Below are 27,056 nucleotides of genomic sequence, written 5' to 3' on the forward strand. Positions count from 1 at the left end.
CAACTTAACATAACTATTACAACCTTCCGAAATTGAGATATATTTGTGAGATCCCCTCTTTAGCTAAGGTTTATTGGAAGGAAGATTTTTTATATCTATCGAAAGTGGTGGAATTGTTTTTATTTTTGGGACTTAAAAATTTTCTCAAGCTTGTATAATTTTATGTTTTCAATATTTAAATTAATGTGTGAGTTATTGTTTTCCCTATAAGGCTTTATAATTGCATTGGTTTAATTTCTAAATGAACCCTTCTTTAGAGATTATATTTTTATTAATTTTAAATGTTATGTCTAATAATTCTAAACTGTTAAAATAATTTCTTAGTCGCAATGCTTAAATTTAATTAGATGATTATTACACATTTACTATATTAACTAAGTGATAATTATATTCAGTGGAATAAAATGGTTTGCGAGTTTGACAAAACTTGATAAATTTGCATACTCATTATCAGTAATATAGTGTAATTATGTCTCTTTAACAATTTTCCGTTAAAAATTAGTTTTATTAAGAAACAGTTTGGAAATATAGACAAAATACTGGCGCCTTTTACATTAACCTAAAAAATGTTAAGTAAACTCTTAACGTCACTCTATAAATGTAGTTTTTGATAACTACGTCTCATTTTTAATCATGTGTGTACCAAAGTTTTCTGATTAGTTGTTAATTTGAAGTTAGAAAAATTTTCAAATCATTTGCACTTAGAAAATTTCTGATGTTTGCACTTTGAATGACTTTCGAATTGTTTTGACTTCGAAAAATATTCAAAATTTTTTCTCCTCAGAAATATTTTGAAGTTCTGTGATTTTTAAAAGTTTTTAAAAGTTGAGAAAAAAAGGTATTTTAAGAGTTGCAGAAGTTTGGTGGTAGAAAAAATTTTCAACTTGTTCCGACTTTGTTCCCGACTTAAATTTGTTCTGTGAAAAGTTATGAAAATGTTTCAACATAAAAAATTACTTTAGTTGGAAGAAATTGGTATACAAGAAGTCAAAATTTTTTTTTAAAAATTATCTTGGCTTTGAAAAATTAAAATTTGTTTGAAAAATTCTGAATCTGTTTTTTTTTTTTTTTTTTTGGAAGAAATATTCTGAAGTTGTATGTGCGTAGAAATTTTTTTTGTGTGAAAAAACGAACATATAAGGAGCAGTAGGTGTTTGGGGTCATGGGAAAATTTTCAAACAAATTCAAACTGATTTTGAAAAATTTTCCATTTTTTTGCACTTTGAAAAATTTAGAATCTGTTGGCTTTAAAAGTTCTGAAAATGTTTAGAATCAGGAAAATTTTGAAGTTGTTGGTACTTTGGAAATTTTTAAAGTTTTTAAAAAATGGGTGTATAAAGAATCGCATTACATAAGCTGTAAGTTGGAAAAAATTTCCTACTGTTAGTACCTCGAAAAATTCTGATGGCACTTAGAAAATTTTTGTTTCTTCTTTCGAAAGATCAAGTTGTTTGTACTTTTGAACTTAGAATAATTTTCAAATTGTATTGACTTTCAAAAACTATCTAATTTTCCGTACTTACAGAAATTCTGAGTCTGTTGACTTAAGAAACATTTTTAATTTATTTGAAATCGAAAATTTTTCGACTATTTAACAAATGGAAGATGTTTTGTCTTTTAAAAATTTTCAAATGTTTTGTAATTAAAAAAACACTGCGTACATACATTACTTAGAAAAATTCTGATGTAGTTTTTACTCATTTTTCAAATTAAGATTGAAGATTAAAATTGCAAAGAAAACTTTTAGAACCTGTGCTTATATACTGTTCAAAGTCTTGGGCTACATCAAAATTGTCTGATTATCTCCATTGATTTATCACTTTTGTTTTGTGCATAGATACTGCTTTTGAGCGTTGTATTTTTCAGAATTTACTGTCTTCTTGATATCCTGCTGATGGACACTTTTCGGGAAGCTAAAACTTCATCAGATCATTTTTATGGCAAAGATTAAGACGTGTCTACGGAAAACTCAACGATTTGAAGATATTAATGACGAAGTACTCAATCGCATTCTTGCTGGCCTAATAGGTAAGATGGTAACTTTTTCTCTTCCTTCTCCTTCCGAGAACTTTTCACTTAATACGCTTTTCATTTTTAGCATCTCAAAGCAGAATGGTCATCTTATTGTGATCCTTTTGGCTTCAAAATTCTCAAAAACAGCTACCCGGAGGTGTAGTCAGTCAAGAGCTTGCAGCGATTCTTAGTGTAGAGAACACTATCTATACTATCGGTTTATTCTTTCTGATTGGGTTAGATTTTTTAATTTATTTTTGTTTTGTGCGTAGGACCAGATTTTTTGTCTTGTATTTTCAGAATTTACTGTCTTCTTGATATCCTGCTGATGGACACGTTTCGGGAAGCTAAAACTTCATCAGATCATTTTTATAGTAAAGATTAAGACGTGTCTATGGAAAACGGAACGATTTGAAGATATTAATGACGAAATACTCAATCGCATTCTTGCTGGCCTAATAGGTAAGATGGTAACTTTTTCTCTTCCTTCTCCTTCCGAGAACTTTTCACTTAATACGCTTTTCATTTTTAGCATCTCAAAGCAGAATGGTCATCTTATTGTGATCCTTTTGGCTTCAAAATTCTCAAAAACAGCTACCCGGAGGTGTAGTCAGTCAAGAGCTTGCAGCGATTCTTAGTGTAGAGAACACTATCTATACTATCGGTTTATTCTTTCTGATTGGGTTAGATTTTTTAATTTATTTTTGTTTTGTGCGTAGGACCAGATTTTTTGTCTTGTATTTTCAGAATTTACTGTCTTCTTGATATCCTGCTGATGGACACGTTTCGGGAAGCTAAAACTTCATCAGATCATTTTTATAGTAAAGATTAAGACGTGTCTACGGAAAACTCAACGATTTGAAGATATTAATGACGAAGTACTCAATCGCATTCTTGCTGGCCTAATAGGTAAGATGGTAACTTTTTCTCTTCCTTCTCCTTCCGAGAACTTTTCACTTAATACGCTTTTCATTTTTAGCATCTCAAAGCAGAATGGTCATCTTATTGTGATCCTTTTGGCTTCAAAATTCTCAAAAACAGCTACCCGGAGGTGTAGTCAGTCAAGAGCTTGCAGCGATTCTTAGTGTAGAGAACACTATCTATACTATCGGTTTATTCTTTCTGATTGGGTTAGATTTTTTAATTTATTTTTGTTTTGTGCGTAGGACCAGATTTTTTGTCTTGTATTTTCAGAATTTACTGTCTTCTTGATATCCTGCTGATGGACACGTTTCGGGAAGCTAAAACTTCATCAGATCATTTTTATAGTAAAGATTAAGACGTGTCTACGGAAAACTCAACGATTTGAAGATATTAATGACGAAGTACTCAATCGCATTCTTGCTGGCCTAATAGGTAAGATGGTAACTTTTTCTCTTCCTTCTCCTTCCGAGAACTTTTCACTTAATACGCTTTTCATTTTTAGCATCTCAAAGCAGAATGGTCATCTTATTGTGATCCTTTTGGCTTCAAAATTCTCAAAAACAGCTACCCGGAGGTGTAGTCAGTCAAGAGCTTGCAGCGATTCTTAGTGTAGAGAACACTATCTATACTATCGGTTTATTCTTTCTGATTGGGTTAGATTTTTTAATTTATTTTTGTTTTGTGCGTAGGACCAGATTTTTTGTCTTGTATTTTCAGAATTTACTGTCTTCTTGATATCCTGCTGATGGACACGTTTCGGGAAGCTAAAACTTCATCAGATCATTTTTATAGTAAAGATTAAGACGTGTCTATGGAAAACGGAACGATTTGAAGATATTAATGACGAAAGTCCTTGGCCCACGTGCGGCTGTAGAGTAAATCTCTTAAGCGTTCTGATGAGGTTTCACTTGGCCTAGAATTACCCTAAGTTTAATTTCACTTTTCTCACTATCAACCGTTTGAGTGCTGAAGAGTTTTCTTATATATGCTAAGAGTGCGGAATGAAATGCGTACAACACTACTAACCAACTACTAACCAACTACTACTAACTACTACCAACCAACCACTAACCAACCTGTTTTAACCAACAGCAGTGTCTCCGCATTTTTGGTTCAAAACAAGATTTCCGCATTTTTGGCACATCCGCACTCAAACGGTTAAACGGAATTTTTCAAGAAAGCTAATTTTTAATTACCGAATTTTTGTTAGTGAGTCAATTTTTTGGGATTAAATTTTTTAGTGTTAACCCATTTTAAGTCAACAGAATTCGATTCTATGAGAAAGAAATAAACCTAGTGTTGATTGAAGCAGGTATAAACTAGTTTTTATTATTTTGCAATGTATGGAAGCACTAATCGTCAAGGTAAGAAAACTCTGTGTAAAAATATGTAGTTACATTTAAAACTTGTTATATTTAAGTTTTTAGCATAATATTGAAAGACTAAAATTATTATATCGTAAATTATTCAATTAAAATTATTCAATTAATCTTGTAACGAAATTATTCAAAGTCATTTAAATTGTGTAACTTTATTTTAAGTCTATTTCTGATGGATTTTTATCTCTCAGTATATTTAAAGATCTTATTTCAATTATCTTTTTAAATTAGCAGATTATTAAAATTGTTTAGGATAATTTTTAAGTATGGATTTAGTTTCTTCTGATCGTTTCGTTTCTAAATTTATATGTACGGGACAACACTTTCTTAATAACGAAATGCTTTTATTTGAAAATCAAATTTAATATTAGAAAATATAAATAATGAAGTATAAAATTGCAAAAAATAAAAACTTTTAGAACCTGTGCTTATATACTGTTCAAAATCTTGGGCTACATCAAAATTGTCTGATTATCTCCATTGATTTATCATTTTTGTTTTGTGCATAGATACTGCTTTTGTGTGTTGTATTTTTCAGAATTTACTGTCTTCATGATATCCTGCTGATGGACACTTTTCGGGAAGCTAAAACTTCATCAGATCATTTTTATGGCAAAGATTAAGACGTGTCTACGGAAAACTCAACGATTTGAAGATATTAATGACGAAGTACTCAATCGCATTCTTGCTGGCCTAATAGGTAAGATGGTAACTTTTTCTCTTCCTTCTCCTTCCGAGAACTTTTCACTTAATACGCTTTTCATTTTTAGCATCTCAAAGCAGAATGGTCATCTTATTGTGATCCTTTTGGCTTCAAAATTCTCAAAAACAGCTACCCGGAGGTGTAGTCAGTCAAGAGCTTGCAGCGATTCTTAGTGTAGAGAACACTATCTATACTATCGGTTTATTCTTTCTGATTGGGTTAGATTTTTTAATTTATTTTTGTTTTGTGCGTAGGACCAGATTTTTTGTCTTGTATTTTCAGAATTTACTGTCTTCTTGATATCCTGCTGATGGACACGTTTCGGGAAGCTAAAACTTCATCAGATCATTTTTATAGTAAAGATTAAGACGTGTCTATGGAAAACGGAACGATTTGAAGATATTAATGACGAAATACTCAATCGCATTCTTGCTGGCCTAATAGGTAAGATGGTAACTTTTTCTCTTCCTTCTCCTTCCGAGAACTTTTCACTTAATACGCTTTTCATTTTTAGCATCTCAAAGCAGAATGGTCATCTTATTGTGATCCTTTTGGCTTCAAAATTCTCAAAAACAGCTACCCGGAGGTGTAGTCAGTCAAGAGCTTGCAGCGATTCTTAGTGTAGAGAACACTATCTATACTATCGGTTTATTCTTTCTGATTGGGTTAGATTTTTTAATTTATTTTTGTTTTGTGCGTAGGACCAGATTTTTTGTCTTGTATTTTCAGAATTTACTGTCTTCTTGATATCCTGCTGATGGACACGTTTCGGGAAGCTAAAACTTCATCAGATCATTTTTATAGTAAAGATTAAGACGTGTCTACGGAAAACTCAACGATTTGAAGATATTAATGACGAAGTACTCAATCGCATTCTTGCTGGCCTAATAGGTAAGATGGTAACTTTTTCTCTTCCTTCTCCTTCCGAGAACTTTTCACTTAATACGCTTTTCATTTTTAGCATCTCAAAGCAGAATGGTCATCTTATTGTGATCCTTTTGGCTTCAAAATTCTCAAAAACAGCTACCCGGAGGTGTAGTCAGTCAAGAGCTTGCAGCGATTCTTAGTGTAGAGAACACTATCTATACTATCGGTTTATTCTTTCTGATTGGGTTAGATTTTTTAATTTATTTTTGTTTTGTGCGTAGGACCAGATTTTTTGTCTTGTATTTTCAGAATTTACTGTCTTCTTGATATCCTGCTGATGGACACGTTTCGGGAAGCTAAAACTTCATCAGATCATTTTTATAGTAAAGATTAAGACGTGTCTACGGAAAACTCAACGATTTGAAGATATTAATGACGAAGTACTCAATCGCATTCTTGCTGGCCTAATAGGTAAGATGGTAACTTTTTCTCTTCCTTCTCCTTCCGAGAACTTTTCACTTAATACGCTTTTCATTTTTAGCATCTCAAAGCAGAATGGTCATCTTATTGTGATCCTTTTGGCTTCAAAATTCTCAAAAACAGCTACCCGGAGGTGTAGTCAGTCAAGAGCTTGCAGCGATTCTTAGTGTAGAGAACACTATCTATACTATCGGTTTATTCTTTCTGATTGGGTTAGATTTTTTAATTTATTTTTGTTTTGTGCGTAGGACCAGATTTTTTGTCTTGTATTTTCAGAATTTACTGTCTTCTTGATATCCTGCTGATGGACACGTTTCGGGAAGCTAAAACTTCATCAGATCATTTTTATAGTAAAGATTAAGACGTGTCTACGGAAAACTCAACGATTTGAAGATATTAATGACGAAGTACTCAATCGCATTCTTGCTGGCCTAATAGGTAAGATGGTAACTTTTTCTCTTCCTTCTCCTTCCGAGAACTTTTCACTTAATACGCTTTTCATTTTTAGCATCTCAAAGCAGAATGGTCATCTTATTGTGATCCTTTTGGCTTCAAAATTCTCAAAAACAGCTACCCGGAGGTGTAGTCAGTCAAGAGCTTGCAGCGATTCTTAGTGTAGAGAACACTATCTATACTATCGGTTTATTCTTTCTGATTGGGTTAGATTTTTTAATTTATTTTTGTTTTGTGCGTAGGACCAGATTTTTTGTCTTGTATTTTCAGAATTTACTGTCTTCTTGATATCCTGCTGATGGACACGTTTCGGGAAGCTAAAACTTCATCAGATCATTTTTATAGTAAAGATTAAGACGTGTCTATGGAAAACGGAACGATTTGAAGATATTAATGACGAAAGTCCTTGGCCCACGTGCGGCTGTAGAGTAAATCTCTTAAGCGTTCTGATGAGGTTTCACTTGGCCTAGAATTACCCTAAGTTTAATTTCACTTTTCTCACTATCAACCGTTTGAGTGCTGAAGAGTTTTCTTATATATGCTAAGAGTGCGGAATGAAATGCGTACAACACTACTAACCAACTACTAACCAACTACTACTAACTACTACCAACCAACCACTAACCAACCTGTTTTAACCAACAGCAGTGTCTCCGCATTTTTGGTTCAAAACAAGATTTCCGCATTTTTGGCACATCCGCACTCAAACGGTTAAACGGAATTTTTCAAGAAAGCTAATTTTTAATTACCGAATTTTTGTTAGTGAGTCAATTTTTTGGGATTAAATTTTTTAGTGTTAACCCATTTTAAGTCAACAGAATTCGATTCTATGAGAAAGAAATAAACCTAGTGTTGATTGAAGCAGGTATAAACTAGTTTTTATTATTTTGCAATGTATGGAAGCACTAATCGTCAAGGTAAGAAAACTCTGTGTAAAAATATGTAGTTACATTTAAAACTTGTTATATTTAAGTTTTTAGCATAATATTGAAAGACTAAAATTATTATATCGTAAATTATTCAATTAAAATTATTCAATTAATCTTGTAACGAAATTATTCAAAGTCATTTAAATTGTGTAACTTTATTTTAAGTCTATTTCTGATGGATTTTTATCTCTCAGTATATTTAAAGATCTTATTTCAATTATCTTTTTAAATTAGCAGATTATTAAAATTGTTTAGGATAATTTTTAAGTATGGATTTAGTTTCTTCTGATCGTTTCGTTTCTAAATTTATATGTACGGGACAACACTTTCTTAATAACGAAATGCTTTTATTTGAAAATCAAATTTAATATTAGAAAATATAAATAATGAAGTATAAAATTGCAAAAAATAAAAACTTTTAGAACCTGTGCTTATATACTGTTCAAAATCTTGGGCTACATCAAAATTGTCTGATTATCTCCATTGATTTATCATTTTTGTTTTGTGCATAGATACTGCTTTTGTGTGTTGTATTTTTCAGAATTTACTGTCTTCATGATATCCTGCTGATGGACACTTTTCGGGAAGCTAAAACTTCATCAGATCATTTTTATGGCAAAGATTAAGACGTGTCTACGGAAAACTCAACGATTTGAAGATATTAATGACGAAGTACTCAATCGCATTCTTGCTGGCCTAATAGGTAAGATGGTAACTTTTTCTCTTCCTTCTCCTTCCGAGAACTTTTCACTTAATACGCTTTTCATTTTTAGCATCTCAAAGCAGAATGGTCATCTTATTGTGATCCTTTTGGCTTCAAAATTCTCAAAAACAGCTACCCGGAGGTGTAGTCAGTCAAGAGCTTGCAGCGATTCTTAGTGTAGAGAACACTATCTATACTATCGGTTTATTCTTTCTGATTGGGTTAGATTTTTTAATTTATTTTTGTTTTGTGCGTAGGACCAGATTTTTTGTCTTGTATTTTCAGAATTTACTGTCTTCTTGATATCCTGCTGATGGACACGTTTCGGGAAGCTAAAACTTCATCAGATCATTTTTATAGTAAAGATTAAGACGTGTCTATGGAAAACGGAACGATTTGAAGATATTAATGACGAAATACTCAATCGCATTCTTGCTGGCCTAATAGGTAAGATGGTAACTTTTTCTCTTCCTTCTCCTTCCGAGAACTTTTCACTTAATACGCTTTTCATTTTTAGCATCTCAAAGCAGAATGGTCATCTTATTGTGATCCTTTTGGCTTCAAAATTCTCAAAAACAGCTACCCGGAGGTGTAGTCAGTCAAGAGCTTGCAGCGATTCTTAGTGTAGAGAACACTATCTATACTATCGGTTTATTCTTTCTGATTGGGTTAGATTTTTTAATTTATTTTTGTTTTGTGCGTAGGACCAGATTTTTTGTCTTGTATTTTCAGAATTTACTGTCTTCTTGATATCCTGCTGATGGACACGTTTCGGGAAGCTAAAACTTCATCAGATCATTTTTATAGTAAAGATTAAGACGTGTCTATGGAAAACGGAACGATTTGAAGATATTAATGACGAAAGTCCTTGGCCCACGTGCGGCTGTAGAGTAAATCTCTTAAGCGTTCTGATGAGGTTTCACTTGGCCTAGAATTACCCTAAGTTTAATTTCACTTTTCTCACTATCAACCGTTTGAGTGCTGAAGAGTTTTCTTATATATGCTAAGAGTGCGGAATGAAATGCGTACAACACTACTAACCAACTACTAACCAACTACTACTAACTACTACCAACCAACCACTAACCAACCTGTTTTAACCAACAGCAGTGTCTCCGCATTTTTGGTTCAAAACAAGATTTCCGCATTTTTGGCACATCCGCACTCAAACGGTTAAACGGAATTTTTCAAGAAAGCTAATTTTTAATTACCGAATTTTTGTTAGTGAGTCAATTTTTTGGGATTAAATTTTTTAGTGTTAACCCATTTTAAGTCAACAGAATTCGATTCTATGAGAAAGAAATAAACCTAGTGTTGATTGAAGCAGGTATAAACTAGTTTTTATTATTTTGCAATGTATGGAAGCACTAATCGTCAAGGTAAGAAAACTCTGTGTAAAAATATGTAGTTACATTTAAAACTTGTTATATTTAAGTTTTTAGCATAATATTGAAAGACTAAAATTATTATATCGTAAATTATTCAATTAAAATTATTCAATTAATCTTGTTACGAAATTATTCAAAGTCATTTAAATTGTGTAACTTTATTTTAAGTCTATTTCTGATGGATTTTTATCTCTCAGTATATTTAAAGATCTTATTTCAATTATCTTTTTAAATTAGCAGATTATTAAAATTGTTTAGGATAATTTTTAAGTATGGATTTAGTTTCTTCTGATCGTTTCGTTTCTAAATTTATATGTACGGGACAACACTTTCTTAATAACGAAATGCTTTTATTTGAAAATCAAATTTAATATTAGAAAATATAAATAATGAAGTATAAAATTGCAAAAAATAAAAACTTTTAGAACCTGTGCTTATATACTGTTCAAAATCTTGGGCTACATCAAAATTGTCTGATTATCTCCATTGATTTATCATTTTTGTTTTGTGCATAGATACTGCTTTTGTGTGTTGTATTTTTCAGAATTTACTGTCTTCATGATATCCTGCTGATGGACACTTTTCGGGAAGCTAAAACTTCATCAGATCATTTTTATGGCAAAGATTAAGACGTGTCTACGGAAAACTCAACGATTTGAAGATATTAATGACGAAGTACTCAATCGCATTCTTGCTGGCCTAATAGGTAAGATGGTAACTTTTTCTCTTCCTTCTCCTTCCGAGAACTTTTCACTTAATACGCTTTTCATTTTTAGCATCTCAAAGCAGAATGGTCATCTTATTGTGATCCTTTTGGCTTCAAAATTCTCAAAAACAGCTACCCGGAGGTGTAGTCAGTCAAGAGCTTGCAGCGATTCTTAGTGTAGAGAACACTATCTATACTATCGGTTTATTCTTTCTGATTGGGTTAGATTTTTTAATTTATTTTTGTTTTGTGCGTAGGACCAGATTTTTTGTCTTGTATTTTCAGAATTTACTGTCTTCTTGATATCCTGCTGATGGACACGTTTCGGGAAGCTAAAACTTCATCAGATCATTTTTATAGTAAAGATTAAGACGTGTCTATGGAAAACGGAACGATTTGAAGATATTAATGACGAAGTACTCAATCGCATTCTTGCTGGCCTAATAGGTAAGATGGTAACTTTTTCTCTTCCTTCTCCTTCCGAGAACTTTTCACTTAATACGCTTTTCATTTTTAGCATCTCAAAGCAGAATGGTCATCTTATTGTGATCCTTTTGGCTTCAAAATTCTCAAAAACAGCTACCCGGAGGTGTAGTCAGTCAAGAGCTTGCAGCGATTCTTAGTGTAGAGAACACTATCTATACTATCGGTTTATTCTTTCTGATTGGGTTAGATTTTTTAATTTATTTTTGTTTTGTGCGTAGGACCAGATTTTTTGTCTTGTATTTTCAGAATTTACTGTCTTCTTGATATCCTGCTGATGGACACGTTTCGGGAAGCTAAAACTTCATCAGATCATTTTTATGGTAAAGATTAAGACGTGTCTATGGAAAACGGAACGATTTGAAGATATTAATGACGAAAGTCTTTGGCCCACGAGCGGCTGTAGAGTAAATCGCTTATGCGTTCTGATGAGGTTTCACTTGGCCTAGAATTACCCTAAGTTTAATTTCACTTTTCTCACTATCAACCGTTTGAGTGCTGAAGAGTTTTCTTATATATGCTAAGAGTGCGGAATGAAATGCGTACAACACTACTAACCAACTACTAACCAACTACTACTAACTACTACCTACCAACCACTAACCAACCTATACTAACCAACAGCAGTGTCTCCGCATTTTTGGTTCAAAACAAGATTTCCGCATTTTTGGCACATCCGCACTCAAACGGTTAAACGGAATTTTTCAAGAAAGCTAATTTTTAATTACCGAATTTTTGTTAGTGAGTCAATTTTTTGGGATTAAATTTTTTAGTGTTAACCCATTTTAAGTCAACAGAATTCGATTCTATGAGAAAGAAATAAACCTAGTGTTGATTGAAGCAGGTATAAACTAGTTTTTATTATTTTGCAATGTATGGAAGCACTAATTATCAAGGTAAGAAATCTGTGTAAAAATAAGTAGTTACATTTAAAACTTGTTATATTTAAGTTTTTAGCATAATATTGAAAGACTATAATTATTAAATCGTAAATTATTCAATTAAAATTATTCAATTAATCTTGTAACGAAATTATTCAAAGTTATTTAAATTGTGTAACTTTATTTTAAATCTATTTCTGATGGATTTTTATCTCTGAGCATATTTAAAGATCTTATTTCATTTATCTTTTTAAATTTGCAGATTATTGAAATTGTTTATGATTATTTTTAAGTATGGATTTAGTTTCTTCTGATCGTTTCGTTTCTAAATTAAAACTCAACTGGAACTCTTAATTGATTGTTTGCATTCTTTTGTCATTTCTTAAAATTAACTCTAAGAAATCTTCTGTAATTGGCAAAAGCATTCAAAATTGAATGAAAATTAAAGCACAAAAGGAAAATTAATGTATAAAACGCCAACGTAGCGTTTTCTCACTGTACAATAATATATATGTATGATGATAACATTAAAAGGTACTTAAATCTGGTTTAAAATTCAAACTTTTAAAGTTAATTGAGTATTTTTTTTCTTTCGAAGCTGGTTTAAATATTGGTTTATTTTACCTTATTGCTTTAGTTTAATTTCTCCTTTTGTTTTTGTGCATAGATACTGCTTGTGTGTGTTGTATTTTTCAGAATTGACTGTATTCTTGATATGCGGCTGATGGACACGTTTTGGGAAGCTACAACTGCACAAGCTTCGGAAAAAAGAATTAGTGCAGCTTTTCATGCAGTTTTCTATCTCGAGAACTGAATGACTTCTTCCGACAAAAGAACTTGTTTCCTTGCTGGTCTAATAGGTGAGACGATAACCTTTATTTTTTTCTCTTATCCAAAGCCTTCTCTATGTAAACTGAATCTTATTTTGCAAAAATTGAATATTGATAATTTTTCAGATTCATGAGTTTGTGATATCCAGATGAAAGAGCTTCTCGAAGTTGTTCTGCAGTCTTTACCAAATGGGAAAAGAACAGATTCGTTTTTACCCTCCCAATGAGGTGGCTCAAGTTAGACTCGCCAGAATCTGCTGCTGTTTACGTATAACTTCGCACAGAAAACAGTGCTGACATAAAATGTCCTTAGTGGTAGACTGATAGTGGGTTAAAAATCCCCACACCGTCGGGCTAACCGTGGGAGGTTTTCATGGTTTTCCTCTCCATGTAACGCAAATGCGGGTTAGTTGCAACAAAGTCCTCCATGAAGGCTAGTATGATCCAGGTGTTTCCTTGTCTCTTGAGAAAAATTATGTTTATCACATTTTTATGTCAGATTGTATAATTTAAAGCAAACCTTCAGATTAACTGCTCTCAGTCACCAAAGCTTTTATTGTCTTTTGCTTTGTTCTTTCAGCAAAGTTTTTAAACTTTAATTTACTGTAATATATTTCTATTCTATGTAATATGTTCTGTTCTATGTAATCTATTCTATGTAATATATTTATTGATCATAAGGGTTATAGCTGTATTTGAAATTTGTTTTTTTCTGTAGTTTGCCACTTCAAATTTATTCAATTTAAATTGGTAGCGCATTTTGATAGGGTGTTGTATTGTATAATTTTGATATCGTGTATTTGATATTGTGAAATTTTTGCTATTGGATTATTGAAGTTCAATTTTTTAATTTGTGTTAAACTTTTTACATAATGTACAGATTAAATTTCTATTTCATTTTTGTGTTGTAATATTACAAATTAGTTACAAATAAAAGTGTTATACTTGCAATTTAGTTTTTGATTATTTTTTGTTTGACTATCTTTTTCCTAGGATTCATTTAAGATTTATAATGAAATTTTCCGATAAGGGAACATAAGAAGAATAAATGATATCAAATTGAGTAAGTTTTTGTTCTAGATCGAATTTCCACGAAGTGAGTGCAAATCTTAATTGTTCGAAAGAATGACTTCAATATTTAAGTCTCCGATTCAGTAAGATTCAATTCAGATGATTAATAATTGGTTTATTTTAGCATCTTTAATTTTATGAATTGCTGTATAAAATACAGTCGGACTTCTATTTAACGAACTTCCATTTCACGAATTTCTCTATTTTACGAATTTTTTCGAGGAACATTTTCGAAATTTCTTCGTAAAATAACTTGAAAAATTCCGGAGTGAATTTATCCAACTTTTCTTTGCGATCTCCTATTTCCCAAAACATTTCAAACTTGTTAAAAGCATTTTATGAATGAAATGACCTTGAATTGTTTTTCGTAGCCACTTCACTTTTAGAAAAAGCAGTAAAATCCCCCTTTGTTTGCATTTCAAATGAAAAATTCAGTTCAAATTAACGGATTTTATCAGTAGCAATTAAACTTAAGAGCGCGTGTGGTAATGTATGCTTAAAATTATTCTTATAATAAATGCAGCTATAATTTTATGCATAAATTTAGTTTTTTTCTTTTTTTAGCTGAAAATGTATACAACATGATAGTGTAACACTGGATAATGTTTTGCTTTATTCTTGCTTTCCTTTCAGATTTTAAGATTTATAAAATAAAGAGTAGATACTAGTTTACAAGATAAAAGTGCATTAATTGCTGTTTTAATTGTCCAGTGTTTATGAATTTAAAACCTGTTTTGCGTTGCTGAAGTATTTTAAAAGGTGATTTTGAATTTAATGAATTTTCCATTACGGACTTATTATTGGGATTTGGTGATTTTGTTAAATAGAGGTTCGATTGTATTTTTATTTACGAAAATCATTATTTCTATTTACGAGTTGCTGCATAAAAATTTTGATTATAAGAAGAAAAAGAATAATCATGCTTAATAAATAATATGCACAGTACAAAGTTAGTACAATACAAAGTAAGTTTTTTTTTTTCCATTCACATTCTTCATGAACAAATTTTAAGAATTACTCTTTTTGAGAAAGTAGCAGCATTGAAAATGTGCGGCTAAAAGAACATTCGATTTTGAGAGAACTTTTAAAAATAAAGGGCAAATGATACATTTCAAATGCATATACTTTTTTTTGTTTTTAATTATGAAACATATCTAATAATTAATGCTTTCATTTTAGTTATCCATCTTTAGTAATTTTTTTTATTTCATTCTAAGAAATCATAATATTTTTAACTAAAGTATCTTTTTAGCATATTTACATAAAGAGGCATTTAATTTTTGTTCTTAAATGTCTATTTGTGTAAAAATACGCTTAAATGTTACTACAATAGATGGCACCAAGAGATTCTTTAAAAACTTTTTTTACACTTTTTATTTTTAATAATTAGTGCTGCCATCTGTTAGAAAAATAGATCTGCTAGAAATTCAAAATGATTTCCATTCTCACTAGTGATTAAAATCCTTTTTCTCAACCTATAATTTGTTTTATAATTTCATTACATGATACAATTACGCAACTTTTGAATATTTCAATGATATAATTTTAAATTGATAGTTGCAGTTTAATTGTATATGCAATCTGTGAAAACTGTATTTTTTTTTTCAAATCTAGCTAGTTTTTAAGTTGACATTTTTGATAGTTGACATTTTTGATTCCGTTACAATGCTCAGAATTAATTAGAATGATTATTTTACATAATCATTCTAATTAAGTTTTTCTTTTTTTTAAAAAAAAATTTGGGACAGTTCTTTTCTTTTCAAAGTAAAAAGATTGTAAGGAAGATTTTACGGAAAGCATTTAATTTACATGTATAAATATATTTTGCGCAAAAAATATTTTAGTATTTTCATACCTATTTATATTGTAATTAGCGTTGAACGGTTTATCCAATTCTGAATTTGTGTCTATCAATATTCAACACCGAAGGCATGTCATTTTGAACCCAACACAGAAGACAAAGAAACTTTTAAGTGATGCATTGAGACAAACCAGTCATCGTGGAGGAACTAATCCCCATTTGCCTTAAATTAAGAGGATAACCATAAGAAGCTCTTATAGTTAGCACGACAGGAACCCATGATCTATCCACCTCTGAGGATATGGTATGTTGGCACTGAGGTAAGTGGCGAGCCGGGAGTTGAATTTACACCAGCCAGTCACCGCTGGGACTCGAACCAGGCCCAGCTCATTTGAAGGCGAACGCTCTGTCTCCTGAGTCATCGCGGCTCACACTTATTCATAAATTTTACTCTTTCAAGAAAGATACATTCATTCAAACGCTCTTCTAGCTTTTTAATGCCTTTTTTCCCCCCAAAACGATCCGTCTTTGCACATTAGTGTACCAGATGATCCATGTTTCTTTCATCCCAGGAAAGAAAACCCTTTTTTTAATTTCATTTTATGTCGCTTTAAAAGCTCCAAACAGTTTTCTGAATCGTTGTTCTTTTTAGATCGGTTAAAACAAAGGCACGATTAAGCCTAATTGGGGACTTATATATACAGGGCCGGATTAACCTATAGGCACACTAGGCACGTGCCTAGGGCCTACGAAATTCAGGGGCCTACGAAAAACTTGGGAGTAAAAAAAAATTTTGACAAAAATAATTTAGCTTTAAAAACAATAAGTGTATTTTACACAAAATTATGAAGATACAAATAAAAATATAATATTTTTCGGTAATAAATTATTTTGCAGAATCTTATGACCTAATATATTACTTTTTTTAGATTTTTGGATTCAACGAAATCTTGTATTATGATGTCGAATTCCAAACTACGCAAATTGTCGTATTCAATAGACATAAGTGAGAGCGATGCCAAACGATCTTGATTCATTGTTGAACGCAAATAATTTTTTATCAATTTTAATCTGGAGAAAGATCTTTCTCCTTCTGCATTTGATCAATCGGCAAATATATTCTAATGCAATGTGAACGTTAGGAAAAGTATTTACAAGTTTATCTTTAATTTGAGCCTTCAACATTTCTTGTACAGATTTATGTTCATACAAATTTGAAAATAGTAAAAATTCATCTACAAAGTTTGCCTCTAAATCGGATGAGTAAATTTTCACCAAATTTTGCGCTTATAGTTTAATCTCAGATTCTGACAAATTTTTGTGAACAAGAAAACCGAAATTATCGTACAAATCACTGTAAGCTTTACGCCTTATAGTCATTTCTGAAATTAATACATCTAAAATGGCGTAAATATTTCTTGTAATTAATCTCACTATCAATTTCACTGTTTTCTTTGCTGGTTTGTTGTTGTATTGTTGACGTGAAGTGTTTACATAGTTATCGATCGAACTAATCATAATGGAATTATCGATATCAACTGCAATATCGGCAGTATGTCGGTATTGCAGATAAAGTAAGATAAACAAATTTGTAAATTAAAATTCATATTAATAAAAATGTTTAAAAAAAATATGCAAGAAAATTTTAGCATAGATTTTGAAAAGAGGGGAGGAGTGGGGGAAGGAGGGTAGGGCCCAAAAAGGGCTATGCCTAGGGCCTACGAAAGGTATAATCCGGCTCTGGATATGTGTAAAAATGCAAACTGACAAATATCTCGAGACTTACACATCGGATCGGTAAACATAGTCAATATCTTTTAAAAGCTATCCAATATTACCAAACTAATCTTTCACCCCATCCCTTCGAGGGGGGGAGGGTAACCTTGAAATCTTAAATGTGAAATCCTATTATTTTTTTATTGCAGATTGGGATTCTCCAAAAAATAATAATTCTATTTGAGTTGTAGATTTATGCTTTTTGCTACACAGATGAAGCTGTAACAAAAAATTGAAAAGAGTAATTACTGCTTAATATGGTGTTCACTTTAGACCTATTAGATCAAAAATTAAAATAAATAAAAAAAAATTTGAATTTTTTTGGAAAAAGAAAAATTAATAACACTTTTTAAAACGTCTATTTGTATCGTATTAATGTGATGGATATCGAGATTCGGTATTTTAAAATGCCTGTATACAGTTTTAATTTTTCTCGGTTACAACGCCATCTGAAAAGAAAAATGCGTAAACCTACCACTCAAATAGTTACTATTTTGGGGAGAATCCGAATCTGCAATAGAAAAAAATAGGGGTTCAGATTTCAAACTTACCCTTCCCTCACTTCCGGGGTGAAAGATCAAGTTTGGTATCTTTTTAGCTTTTAAAAGGAAATGAATGTGTCGAGTTTCTCTTTTTAATCCAATGTTTATTTTTCGAGATATGTGACCAAACTTTTTTTACACACTGTATAGGAAATACGTTATGTAATATTTTCTCCCAAAATCACATGAAATTATGAGATTTTTTTTTTCTTCTTCAATTTTTCATATTTAACTAATTATTTAGTCTGAGATATTTAGTCGCATAAATAAAATATATTGACAAAGTTATGTAAATATTTACGATTTCATAACTCCCCTCTAAACATGATGGAATCTAGAACAGAGGTCGCCAAAGTGGTCTATATAGACCCCCAAGGGTCTATTTAACAAAAGCAGGGGTCGATCTGAGACAGGGGGGCGAATGGGGGTCGATCCGAATCGGAAGGGTCAATTGTGGGTCGAAAAAAAAAACAGTTCTCAATACGCAAATCACACATACCTAATTAAGTATGTAAAATTTGTGAATTTTTTTTATAATTGACTCAATATCAGTTTCTTTATAAAACATAAATTAATAAACGTATATTTATTGGGGTGAAACAAGTATGTACGTACCACCGCGCAGTGTCACGAACTCAGCGCAGTTTATAAGTTATATGCATATATGCGCTTGTTCAAATGTCACGTGTGACGAGCATTGGCGTTACAAATGCACATATCATACGCAGTTTCAACTATCTTTGCAAACTGTGTTGAATATTTGCAGTGTCATTATTAAAACTTTTATAGTTTTGGATAATTAGTTATTGTTTCGATAAAACCATTCGTTTGGTTTAGATATCAATTCCAATTATCAATGCACAAAAAAGAAGGTAAGCATTAATGATATGGATTAGTACAGCCCGCGACAAAACTATAGCACACTTCGTATTTTTTTACGAAAATTACAAAATTGACCAATTTTGACGAAAATTAAAATTGACCAATTTTGAACCCAGTATAGCGAACCTTGCAAAAAAAACACCAGGCCCACCCATCTTATTGATCAAGAAGCAGTAAATCTTTAGTTACTTTACTTATTATATCTACTTATGCATAATTACTTATTATTTAATAATAAGGTATTTAAATTTTAATATTAATATATTTTTCATAAAACTATTGTTACATAATGTACTATTACTTTAATAAATGTTTAAAATCATAAAATAAATGTACAAACACAGTATCTAATAGAGTTTTATTTCAATTAATAGAAAATTACTTTTGCGGGGGTCGATGGAGATTTCGAAAAATTATATAGGGGTCGATGATCAAAAAAGTTTGGCTACCCCTGATCTAGAAAATATGGTTCAAATAGTCAAGTCATTTTAAATCGGTGGCAATTGCGTATTTATAGCCATGAATCAACAGAAGAGCAACGGAGAGAATCTAACTTGTTTGCATACAATTAATTAAATGTAATTTCACACACAAAAATCATTGTTACAATTATTTATGGGGGATAGAGCGTTCGTCTTCCAATGAGGTGGCCCGGGTTCGAATCCCAGTCGATACGAATTCCGGCTTGCACCGACCACAGTGCTGACGTGAAATATCCTCAGTGGTAGAAGGATCCATGGGTTAGAGTCCCCTTGTCCTCACGCTAACCGTGGAAGGTTTTCGTGGTTTTCCTCTCCATGTGCCGCAAATACGAGTTAGTTCCATCAAAAAGTCTTACACGAATACCAATTTCTCCCATTGCTTGATCCAGGAGTTCCTTGTCTTCTGGATTGGGTTCAAAATTAAAAGGCTACGGAGTTGAACATTAGAAGTCGTAAACCCAAAAAATTGGGTCAGCTGTTCAACGAAGATTATAATATAGAATAATAAAAAAACACTATACATTGGATCTTAAATTTTATTAAAGTTTGGGTAAAATAACAAAAAAAAGTTTAAAAAATTAGAATTAACTGTATTAATATACAAAAAAAGAAGCAATATATTTCTATTAATTCATTCGTATCATTATTTATCATAATTAGAATGAAATGAATCGACAAAAACGGAACAGAATAATTAAAAAAAAAAATGTTCGATTGAGTGGTGGCGGTGAAACACGAGGAAGAGAATGATTTGTAAGCAGTTGTGGTAATGAATTAAACACCTGTTTCGCCAAAGGCCTTTGTCGTTCTTAGAAACCCAAACAGAGAAATTTGAGGTTGACTTTAAAAAAAAAATGATAAAATGGCAACGTATCAGATAGTTCTTGGGGATTGCTGCTAAAAAATGCGTAAGCCATGGTTGCTCTTTGAAATGGGGTTAACAGAAGCAGGAGAGAAGTAAACTTCCATGTCCGGTTCATGCCATTCAACTTCATTTAAGTTCGCTTTTTAGGATTTTTCTATTTTGAAGTCGCTTGCTCACTCTCAATTTATGCAATTAAAATATTTGGCATACATCTTGTTGAGTTGGAACAAAAAAAAACTGGAGGGTATTTGCTGAAAAAGTTCCTTTTGGCGGCAACTGGATGAACATATTGTTTTCTTCGTAAATAGAGCCATTTTTTTAAACAATACTTTTTTTCTTTTCATTTAAATGCAGGGTGTTTAACTGTAAAAAATTATCAGAAGGCTTGCTATGAAACGTAAAGGGAGTGCGATAGAAAAAAATTAGTTTTCGATTACTTCAAGAATGTTAGACTTTGTACTAGGAGGGTCGCTCTGCAAGCCACGGAAATTCAACTACACCATTCAAACTTGATGTACTGAAAGGACCATTTTTGTTTGTAAACTTAACACGATTCTTTTTTTTTTGAAATTTCAATTTATTTGAAAATTATTACAATTTCAGAGCTTTTTTACAAATTTTTTCTTTGAAAATTATTACAATTTTTGTGCTTTTTTGCAAATTTCTTCTAAAATTTTTTTGCGAAAAAACTATTTAACTTATAAATCTGAAGTTGCAATGGTGTGTCAGAAAATATACATACAAGAAGTACGATAGAATAAAAAAAAAGGTATGATTATTAGTTCGAGAATAAATTAATATAGAATTTAAAAATATCTTTAGAAATATGAACGTCAAGCACTCGAAATATATGAATGAAATGAAAGAAGGAAAAAAAAAAAAAGATTTATAACCGATGTTGAACAACCGACCTAATTTTGAGTTTTCGATCATCAATATTCCATTCCGCAGTCTTGTAAATTTTAACAAACTCCTGAAGACAAGAGAACTCCTGGTGCAAGCATTGAGACAAAACAGACTTCGCGGAGGAATCTCTAACTTCACATGGAGATGGATATCACAAAAACCTCGAACGATTTTTACGGCCGAAAGGGGATTCTAAACTGAGATCCGTAGATCTGAGGATATTTTACGTGTCTGTTTGAGCCGGGAGTAGAATTCGATACAAACAGCCACAGCTGGGATTTGAACCTGGATCACCTCATTGAGAGACGAGTGATCGATCCCCTGAACCACCGCATCAATGGGATGAGATTTTTCTGTTTTAATATACGGTCCCTGGCCATATTATCAGACGCACTATAAGATTCTATGTAAAATCTTAATTATCAGGTGATATTCTATACAGCTGTATTGTTTTTTACTCGGATGAAACCAGTTTGCATTTGTTTAAGCTCCTGTATCAATGGGTTAACATGGTAACGCAATACGTTAAAAATGAATACAAATGGGAAGTATATAAAAAATCTCCCGAATAAAAACCCATTACGTGTATGTTTAAATATAAAACTACTGCCTATAAACTCGTGCAAAACATGCAATTATTAAGACACTACAGTGCGTCTAATAATTTTGTCTAATTATTGTAAGATACTAATACAATTACCTGATATAATAATTATTCTATTTTTATATAATATATCGTCTTATTTACGGAATTGATACACTAACGTAAACGAGTGCAAACCGCGTAAAAACAATAAAGCTGTATAGAGTATCACCTGATAATTAAGATTTTACATAGAATCTTAGATGAGCCCAGGGACTGTAAATAACGGCACCTGTATTTTAAAAAAGAAAGAGAAATAGTGTTTACGGATTTCTTTAAATAAAGTAAAATTTGGTCCTTATTCGGATTTCAAAACAAAAAAAAAAGTTTATCAAAATGAAATGAAAAAAAATATATAAAAATTAAAAAGTTTATAAAAATAAAATAAAAAAAATATATAAAAATGAAAAAGTTTATAAAAATAAAATAAAAAAAATATATAAAAATTAAAAAAGTTTATAAAAATGAAATAAAAAAAATATATAAAAATGAAAAAGTTTATAAAAATGAAATAAAAAAAAAATATAAAAATGAGAAAGTTTATAAGAATGAAATGAAAAAAAATATATAAAAATGAAAAAGTTTATAAAAATGAAATAAAAAAAATATATAAAAATGAAAAAGTTTATAAAAATGAAATAAAAAAAAATATATAAAAATGAAAAAGTTTATAAAAATCGCAAGGTTTCTGCGCTTTTAAACTTTCGAAAAATAGAGTGCTGTTAACTGGAAATTAGAGAGGGGGGGCAAGGGTCCCCCCTCTCTAATATCCCGTTGAAATCTAACGAAAGACCCAGATATCCCGTTGAAATCTAAGCTCGCTGGAAAGTGGACAAAATTTTGATCCTCTTCGGAGGCAAAATTCTTTTTATAGTGATTAAAACTTACTCAGTCACTAGACAAAGAGCTCTGATTGAGATTTTAGCATTCTAGTTAATGGGAAATGGGTCAAAATTTCACACGATGAAACATTTACCTTAGGTGATAAGATCGCAGAAAGGAGATTATCGTATCGATATACATGGATTGAAATTTGAATGATCATCAGGTCCAGAGCCTCAGTAGAGCTCATCACTCTAGCTAGTCGGAAAGTTGTCGACATTTCGATTATAAATCCCCCCCCCCCACACACAGCGAGAGAGCAACGAGTTCAAAGAAATGTTAGAATATTTTTATTAAGAGGAGCTACATTGTTTGACATATATAAAAACTAGTAGGATTTGAATACATTGTTTTTATAAGTCAAATGATAACACTTTCATATTAAGTTATCTAAGAGCGGGATTTCTTTTTCCTTTCTATTGTAAATGAATAAGATCTCCATTCCCGATCGCTGGTTTTCGTAGCTCTGTCGCCAAGAACACTTGAACTAGTGAGATAAGTTTAAACTATATATATATATAATCATGCCACGAAGAATTATGTGGGCTTTAGAACAGAAAAATAACAGATAAAAAAAAGTTTAATAAATACTTTAAAAGATATTAAGCTTTTTTAAAAATTGCCAATTTGGCAAAATTTTTTCAACTGGATGAAAATTTTCGAATCTCTGCCTCATTCTGAGAATTTGCAAGTTTTTATGAGCCCCAGGTAATGCAGCATTGGAGTAAGTTTTTGAATATTAAAAAATTAGACCACAAACGCTTTTTATTTTCACAAAAATGTGGATTTTCCTCATAGTGACGTTTTGCGCCATTTTCAAAATAAGCGTAGACAAGGCTGGCTTTGGATAGTCTAGTCATGATAGTAACTGTTGCAAACTCACATCAGTTATATATAAAATAGCATATTATTCACAAAAGAGCATCATTTCCTCTCACGACGGAGTCTTCGAAAAAGGGCCATAAGAAAATCTGTTTCTAACTTCGAAGATTATCTAAAGAACAGCACTCACGTTACATGACTCTTCAAATAGATATTAGAAAAAAATGTAAAAATAAGTTTCCACATGGATTATCCAACATTTCTGAAATTTTGTGGAGCTATTTTTAAAATGAACCGTTCATTCTGAAAGTAGAATAAGTCCATTCGGAAATAAAAAAAAAAGATGTTTATTTATTTATAATAATTTTTTTTTTACGATTTTAATTATCATTGTTGCACATCGATGTTTCATCAAATTATCCTATTAAAAACATCACTAAAAATAAGTAGCTATTTGCCAAAAGTTTTCAAATTCATTCAAATACTAACACTCAATGAAAAAAAAACATAATGATAATGAATATATACGTTATTATTTTTATTGTTTTCTTTATATTTTTAATATTATTTTATGAGAATCCTTTTTGTCTTTGTATATATATATATATATATATATATATATATATATATATATATATATATATATATATATATATATATATATATATATATATATATATATAAAGTGAACTCATGAGCCACTTTAAAGAAATAAAAAAAAAAAAGAGAAAATAAAAACGTACAAATAATATAAACTAAGATTATCGCTCATTTCAATTTCAGTGTCAGGCATATTAACATAGTCTACGTGATTATTATTAATGTTAACATCTCCAATTCAGTGTCACGACTATAAAACATCATAGTCTACGTGAGTCAATTTTAAGATAGTGAGTCAAGAATTTAGTCTAAAATTTTTGTCGGGTCATTTCAAATGCTGTTGTCGGCTATTATGCGACCCCCTGGCCATAGGTTAATGACTCCCCCTTCTGATATAAAAATTTCCCGCACATTTTTTTTTATTTGTGCCATTATAAACCTATTGCATTAAGAGAACTCGAATTACTTTTACCGAGAATTTCGCAGTCCATTTAAGGGGGTCTATAGAGGGGGTCGATTCATGAAATGATAAAACTTTCCCGGATGCCCTTCGGCTGACCCACATTCTTTTTTATGAAGCACCTGTTTTGCCTGCTTTCATATTTATTCTAAAAGTCGAATTTCGAGAGCCGCCGCTGGTGAAACTCCGATGTCATCATCATTTAGGGCGAATACCCATCTCAAAAGTATGTATTTCATTGAATTCAGTATATGAACACGCACCATCTCATCATAAACCATACATTCTTTTTTTTTCCAAGTAGAACAGTTTAGAATGGTGAAAAAACTGAAAACACGGAAAAAATATTTCGACAAAGAAAATATATATTTTGTAATATTTTTAAATTTAATATTTTCGTTGTTTAAAATTTGATACAGAAAAAACGCTATGTTCGTTTTTCAGGTTTATTGTTTTATTTGTCTGTCAAGTACTTGTGCAGAATTTTATTTGAAGAAAACATCCGATATCTATCTATCTATCTATCTATCTATCTATCTATATATATATATATATATATATACACATATATATGTATATATATATATACCTGTTTTTTAAATAAAATTTCATCCTTTTTTTATTTATTTTCATAAACTGTTTGTTATTTTTTTACTTATTATTCCCCCCCCCCTTTTTTTTTCATTTGTCTATAATTTTTCTTTGTTTTATTCTTCATTTTTCATATTCATGTATATATATATATATATATATATATATATATATATATATATATATATATATATATATATATATGTAACAAATTACAGAATAATAAAAAAAAAACATTAATAAAAATTCGGAAAATAAAAGATATAATTTTTTCATCAGCTCACACGATTAGATCCGCAAAAAGGAGTACTTTCTAATATTGTATCACTATACCCATAGAGAAATATATCAATACAATAAGGTGAGGAGCACTCAAACAATTTGCAAAAATTTACAAAAAATAAAATAGAACACATTATGAAAAATATCACGTTAAGACCAAAAATAAAATATAAAGAAAAAATAGAACAAAACGAAATCTATAAAGCGAGTAGCGAATTCAAATGAACTTACACGAACGAAAAATGTTCAAGAATGATTTAAAATATATTCATTATAAGATTGCCAGATTACAAAATATGAAAACAGAAGAGCAGATTCAGGTAAGAGCTTAAATAGAGGGATTTGTTTTATAGTGCGTTCTTACTGCAGTAGTGAACCGTGTTTGATTTGTTGGTTACCAAGGATGGTTCCGAAAAAGGATGTGTGCAAGGTTGATATTATACTGGACAATTTAAATTAATAAGGCTGATATTTAAATGTACGATTTAAATGATTTTAGAAAATTAGCTTTTATTTAGGAAAAAAGAGAGGGAGAAACATGAATTGCCTGTTTTGCACATAATTTTAGCCATGGATTTGCCCGAAATGGATTTGCAATGGTAAAAACTAGATAAATTAACAAAGAATATTTTAGTAATTTTACTCACAATAACATACAATTAACTCAATGGTTTTTTATATTACAATTTAATTACTTTAGTTGGGTATGCATTGCTTTTTTTTAAATCAAATTTTGAAAGAGAGATTTTTTTTTTTTATAAATTTTTTACTTGCAGCTTATGCGCAGTAAATGAAACTTATTTTCTTAATTTTTTTTGCTTTTCTACTTTTTGTATATATTTACAGATGTTGTTTGGTGATCGAACGTTGGTTAAATTATAATACAAAAATTAAAATGTTCATAAAAGCTCAGTAAAAAAATTTTTTTTTTTAAAGCCAACAGAAATGGTTTTTCTTTAGCAAGATACCCATCCTTACTTGGTAATAACTATCGCGGAGAACTCATTTTCCATGTTATTAATTTGCAGTACAACAGTTTTTTTTCTTCAAAAAAAACAACAGTTTTTGTGAACATAAACCGATCTTTAGGTATTTTTAGTGAAAAATTATCCATGTTAATTTTTCTAATTTCACTTAAAATGACCTCAATTCGAGTGAACCAAGAATTGAGACAATCAGGTTTTTCCTCAATATTCGGAATAAATGCTGTCCAGTGTTTAAAAGTGAAACAAGGGCGCGGGCAGAATAATATAAAAGGGGGTTCAACCCTCTAACACACTAACCCCTCCCCCCCAAAAAAATTACAAATATTCTGTTATTACATTTCGTTTTATTATGGCATATATTTTCATCTGTTAATTTTTTTCAAGATACATTTCTTCATTGTTAACAAGATATTTAAAAAAAAGTACGAATTTCTTGTACTTGCAAATTTTGCCACCAGAATCTGTATTGATGGCATAGCTACTGACTTTGAAACACAAAAAACTACAAACAGTAGTTTCGTATACTAACGTTTTTGTGCACGATTAACATTGGTATTTATTGTGCTGATGAAGTTTTACAGTTGTATGAGAAGTCAGTTTGTGTTATACACCCTTAGTTAAACTAATTAACTTATAGAAAATATAATATTATTTATATTTTATTAAATGAAATTTAAAAATATAGCTTCGATATCTGCCCAAGGAAAAAAAAATCTTTTTTTGACA

At 30.7% G+C, this 27,056-nt stretch overlaps 2 long non-coding RNA genes across 5 annotated transcripts; both read left to right on the forward strand.

Moving 5' to 3' along the window:
* The first annotated feature begins 725 nt into the window (after positions 1 to 725).
* LOC147808314 (uncharacterized) lies at positions 726 to 8,878 on the forward strand. Of its 2 annotated transcripts, XR_015434841.1 has the most exons (9): positions 726 to 2,028; positions 2,099 to 2,922; positions 2,993 to 3,369; positions 3,440 to 5,016; positions 5,087 to 5,910; positions 5,981 to 6,357; positions 6,428 to 6,804; positions 6,875 to 8,451; positions 8,522 to 8,878. It is a non-coding gene; the product is annotated as an uncharacterized LOC147808314 (long non-coding RNA). The 2 variants fall into 2 exon arrangements; XR_015434840.1 differs by lacking the exon at positions 726 to 2,028 and having other exon boundaries at positions 2,045 to 2,922.
* A 1,096-nt stretch (positions 8,879 to 9,974) lies between these two features.
* LOC147808315 (uncharacterized) lies at positions 9,975 to 13,689 on the forward strand. 3 transcript variants are annotated; one of them, XR_015434838.1, is made up of 3 exons: positions 9,975 to 10,545; positions 10,616 to 12,769; positions 12,866 to 13,689. It is a non-coding gene; the product is annotated as an uncharacterized LOC147808315 (long non-coding RNA). The 3 variants fall into 3 exon arrangements; XR_015434839.1 differs by lacking the exon at positions 9,975 to 10,545 and having other exon boundaries at positions 10,597 to 10,992; positions 11,063 to 12,769; XR_015434837.1 differs by lacking the exon at positions 9,975 to 10,545 and having other exon boundaries at positions 10,552 to 12,769.
* The last annotated feature ends 13,367 nt before the right edge of the window (positions 13,690 to 27,056 follow it).

The sequence above is a fragment of the Parasteatoda tepidariorum genome, chromosome 6, assembly GCF_982258835.1.
Source record: "Parasteatoda tepidariorum strain Cologne lab strain chromosome 6, Ptep-v5.0, whole genome shotgun sequence".
Taxonomy (NCBI): Eukaryota; Metazoa; Arthropoda; class Arachnida; order Araneae; family Theridiidae; genus Parasteatoda; species Parasteatoda tepidariorum.